At 32.3% G+C, this 5,528-nt stretch overlaps 1 long non-coding RNA gene across 1 annotated transcript; it reads right to left on the bottom strand.

Moving 5' to 3' along the window:
• Nucleotides 1-334: 334 nt before the first annotated feature.
• Nucleotides 335-4,680, bottom strand: LOC148612225 (uncharacterized). The gene is made up of 2 exons (XR_015924620.1): nucleotides 4,524-4,680; nucleotides 335-1,030 (listed from the first exon to the last, which is right to left on the bottom strand). It is a non-coding gene; the product is annotated as an uncharacterized LOC148612225 (long non-coding RNA).
• Between the last annotated feature and the right edge of the window lie 848 nt (nucleotides 4,681-5,528).

Below are 5,528 nucleotides of genomic sequence, written 5' to 3'. Positions count from 1 at the left end.
AGTGTAGCGCATAGAGTCGTCACATTCTGAGACGTTTTGGAAAAGCTAAGATTCACTTTGTATTTTATCATCGACGCTTGCTCATATTTCCTAAATTGTGTGGTTCACGAGTGCATTTACCAAGTATACGAGAATGAAACTGCCATGATATTTTCAAGCTCATGATTTTACATGCACAAACCGGATATTGATGGGTTTTTTTTTTTTGACAGCCATTACCGCTTCGTTCAATTTAAAAAGTAAAGTAAGTGCATTTTTATGGTAAGCCATAATAGTGCACTTACTTTACATAGATATTACTAAATAAAAAAAAATTAAGAATAGAAAACGCCGATTGGTATTCACCAAGATTTTAATCAAATATAAGATTTCTGTTCCATAATTCGATCTATCATGATTTAAAGGTTAGTTTAGGTGATGGACCTGAAATAAATGGCAACAGAGGACTTTACTACTTCACTGTCAACATTTAGATTCCTCAATCTTCACTCTCTAGATACTGAATATATACTTTAAAACATTCTAAACTGAAACCCTTCATGGCTCTTTAGTTTGTTGAGTTCATACAGGTGTTCGGTTTAACTTGGCACAAAATACATAAAAACAGATACGAAGGTACTCCACAAATTGTCGTTTTATCCAGTGTTCGGATTTAATAGGTTACACTGTACGTCGTTGAAATATAGAAAACGTTTTAAATAAAACATTTAATGTCGTAATTACATGAAAGAAAAAAATATAAGGCCATCACAAGAAGAAAAGTTACTTCAAAGAAAGAATATCACTAGTTTTCTACAGAGGCAAAGTTAGTGATAGCTAAAAAAAGTTCCATTAGTACTAAAAGAACAACAACAACAGGAAAGAGTCGGTTGTGTAAACGATGACATTAAAGTTTAGCGTCCAACCATGGCAATCGGTCCTTTGCAACGTTTGGTTTCGTTATCTTTCTGTACTGCTATCTGGAAGCATGGGTTGTTAGGGTCTTCTATAGCTTTAGTCGTCTGGAAGGATTGATATAAACCTACCAATTCTGACAAAAAGTAACATGTATGGCATGTTTATCACAATAAGAGTTATTCAAAACTAAATAGTAAGATACATTTGCTTTAATCCTTAACAAAGTTTATAATGGTAAACAATATGATACACAAAAATTGATATCTGACAATTCAATACTTAAACCGCAAAAATAATTGATGGGTAGTTCAATTACAAACATGAACAACGCTACTCACTACAGACGTTATTGATATTTTTTCATAAAATGAATGAATGAGATAAAAATTATTGTTAAAATTTCTACTTCACATCATTAAGATAAATTGGCTTCAAAATTGATTAATTTCGGAGATATGATGTTTTTTTTTTTATTTTATTTTAAAGTCCTTTTTGACAAAAGTAGATTTGTGTTTTTTTGTTTTTGTTTTTATTTTTATTTATTAATTTTTTTTTGCACTTCTTGGTCAAAAAGTCGAATACCATTGAAAAGACACAAAACACTTTTAGTGTAAGTTCCTATTATCCAATTCATAAAAAGATACTTTCAAATACTATTATCTTCTCAATATTTTCGAGGCCAACTTCCTGAATGTCGAGGCATATTGAACCGGTTAGACACACACGTTGGACGTGATGGTATAGATAAAAACGTTTCAGCTTAGTTATTCTAGACAAACAACGCATTAGATTTGAAAAACTGTCTGAAAGTATTTTGCCATGTATGGATAATCGTTACTGCAATCACTGTTAGGACAAATTAGGATATAGAATTCTTGGTTCTTGGTGTAATATGATCTTCTTACATTTACAAAGGACAAGGACAAGTACTTAACTATTCCTTGAATTGGTACATAATTGTGATGCTGCCATTTAGGAAAAAGTAACTTATCTATTATTTACGATTTATTGTGAACAATCGCTGTGTTTTTTACAAATGAAAATGTTCTTTTTGATGAATAATTTGAACGCACCATTTTAATTCACAAATTGTTAATAAGGAATGTCGTCATCATGAACTCGTGGATCGTTATGGTGTATCCATCAGCACCATGAAAACTGATTTATTCAACGGGTCATAGTTTTCCTTTCCTCGTTTGTCTACCCCGGACTTGATTTTTTATGAGCAACTCGGCGGGTGTTTCTAGAAAAGCAGAGGACGCTTACCCTACCGGTGCACCTGGTCCATGCTCCCAGTTTCTAGTGGAGGCCGAGTTGCTCACTTACTTTTGTTACTTTGTATGTATGATTTTATTTACTTTATGTTCTTTGTTGTGTGTGTCTGTTTTCCATGTCTGGTCTTTTTCCCTGGATTACATTCTTTTGATTACTCTTTCAATGAGTTTTATATATTTTTCGTTTAAAGTATTATTTTCCGCAAAAAAACGACGATCGTCTCTAAAATATACTCGTTAATTAACGGGATCCCAACATGAAAATGAATCTTAATTTTTTTCACTTGAAATCTTTACAAAACATCATAAAAGAGGATACTTATGCACCATTCCGTTTAAGAATACGGCAATGGTTGGCACATCATTTTTCTCAATTTGATTTTTTTTGGTCTCAAATATATTCAATATTTCTAGGAAATAGCCAAAAAGTTTATTTGAATTTTTCATGAAGCATTTGTGACGTAGATACTTGTTTGACTACTTATATATGGAAATAGTCTGGTGTAATTTTCCCGCCATTTTGCCATAGTGTATTTCAACTAAATGTGACCTATTAATATCTTAAATAGACGATATACTTCAGAACAAGAATAGGTAGATACTATTATATGCAAAATCCAAAAGCGTCATTCTCTGTTCAACGTTGATTACAGAAAAGTACCCACAAGAAACAACCCCATTGCTACGATACTATTATCCCTGACGTGAATTCATGGTATATGAGTCTTTGAATAGTACTAAAGGTAAAACTGCTATGTTATATAATACATTCAGCAAAAGGTTGAAACTTTGTGTCAAATGTTTGGTTCTCGTGGAAGAAGTTATGGGGTTTTTATTACAAATGAACATTTATCACTGAAAAACTTTTGACTTTGTACTTCCCGCTGGCATATTAGAAGGAACCAATGTTGTGAAAAAGTTAATAAAAAGTACAAATCTATAAAACAAAGAATTACCGACAATTTCGTCTTATTGCTTAATCTACCTCGCCAGATCGCTTTTAACGCATGAAACATAAGAGGTTCCTGTCCGATGCCAACAGGATAAAGCAGGCAAACCCTGACCCCAGATTACCTATGCTCGTCAAGGCAAACTCTTTTGCTATCGAAGAGATGAGCAAAAACATAGAATTCGAGTAAATCTAGATTCGATATTTATGGCACTGTGCCTACCATGAATAGAAAACTGCTGATTATGAAGAATATAACATATTCATTGGTAGTGTAGGTTTGACAGTCCATGGTAAAAAAACCGAAAGGTCCCAAAAAAGGAATAGAATTGTTGTAAATTAGTATAGGCTGCACAAATGTAAATCAAATTAAGGTTTAAGAAGTGAAAGGTAAAACAGACAAAAAAAAACGAAAACAAAATACAAAACAGAAATAAAAAACGAAACAATGCATCAGAAAACCTAAACAAAACAAACAAAATCTCGGATAAAAAGTTCTTCTTTTGTTTCCAAACAGCATATTGTGTGCCTAAAATTAAAACATACACTGACCTGCCATAACTAAGGCGACCAGATGAGATGGATAAATTAATTTCGAAATAAAAAATACCTCCTTTTATTTATGTGCCACGTCAATGAAACTGAATAATTGTGTGTACTACTAGTCTTCTATGTTCTTCACATGACAAAATACATTGATTCAACGTTGTAATTAGCAATACCGGAATACAAGCAATATATTAATTGTGATAGAGGTAAATTAAACCTATCGTGTACTTGTCAAATCGACAGTATGAAGCACTGTCCTATAGCCAACAATGAAAAAAAAAACACGGAAAAAATATACTATGACGTTTTATGTTCTTATGAAAAATCTCGGCCGATTTCATTGGTACTCAAAATCAATAGAGGCAAACATTTATAGTACTCAAGTGGTTAAGGTACTCTGGACAGTTAGTTCAATTGGACTCGGGTTCCATTTAATGTAAATACCCAGAAAAACATTAAAGTATACAACCAACAATAATGGCGCTTAAATATATAAAAATTGTTACCGTTGCTCTGTATGCCAGTAGTTTTATCTACAAAAAGCAACCTGAACATTTTCGTTTGCTTCCAAAAAGGGATTATTACCTGTTACGAATTGAAATTTTAATTATGTATGTGCTCTTAAAGGCTACTTGGCATTTGTGAATTTTCTCATTCATCCTTAATTTGGGGCGGGACGTCGGTCCCAATCTCATGTATGCAGAACCTGAAACGTCAATGTAAGCACAAACTACTCTTAACTTTCTATAAGCAATACTCATATATTTTTTTTCTCGGGGACCAGTGTAAGTCTGAACGGAACAAACTAACTTTTTTCCATTACGGTTTTGTCACAACATTAATAATTTGCATACCGTCTGATGCGAAACAATATCCATCGATGCTTAAAATAAGTCCGAGAAAAAGAACTGCAGTAAAGAGCATCTTTGATGATGCCGTCTAGACTGGCACATATAGCAAAATATTTCTTTTATAACGAATATAACAACTAAAAATTGTTAGATTTATATCAAAAAGTTGTTCATTATGTAACAGCTGTTACATCATTTTGCAGTTTTTCCAATCCGTGACCAATTTGTAATATTATCTCCTATAAAAAAATGTTGTGTATTATACTGTTTTGTGCTCGCAAAAAAAACTTTTTTTTTAATTTTGTTTACTCAAGATATTTTTAGTATTTGAATCACATCTATCGGTTTTTTTCTATTGTGAGAATATGCATTTTGCATAGAAGATAGAAAAAAAAACATTATCTACTTCTCATGAAAGTATGTCTACTCAATATGAGGAATGTTCTTACTGGAAAGGGACTCCCAGAGTAAAGCCAACCATTTTTTAAACGAGACATGATAGTGTAAACTGAAGATGTTGCTTTTTTTTTTGCGAATCCTGTTAAGTGAACATATTCACGGCTATTATTTTTTGCGGTTCCAAAAAATGATTAACGTTATATAGTATAAATTCTCTTCGCACTTTTTTGTCCACTGCAAAAATAGCAAAAGCTAATAGGTCTCGAAGACAAAATTAATACGCTTAAAGTATTCATGATACGTAAATAAAGACTAGACCCAGGAAACAGCATGAATAACACGATGTGTTGTGTAGACTTATAACAACCGGTCCTCTACATTTTTGGGTAAAATTAAAATAAATGTGAATCGAATTGTTTGCAATTTCGTGGTTTCCTTCTTTCCGTCTTTCAATTCATTCAGGATTTGACATCATATAAGCAACTCGATAGAGTGTTTCTAGAAATGAGGATTTTTGTTTTCTCCACTTTTTGTCTCCGTTTTATATTTCATATTTAATTTCAATCTAACGTTGACAGACTAAATTATCAATGATACGAAATACTTCTT

This window comes from Perna viridis, chromosome 7, assembly GCF_037379345.1.
Source record: "Perna viridis isolate PV_CMFRI_1.1 ecotype Kerala chromosome 7, ASM3737934v1, whole genome shotgun sequence".
NCBI classification, from domain to species: Eukaryota; Metazoa; Mollusca; class Bivalvia; order Mytilida; family Mytilidae; genus Perna; species Perna viridis.
The sequence above is the reverse complement of the archived record's forward strand: the minus strand, read 5'-3'. Positions and strand labels throughout refer to the sequence as shown.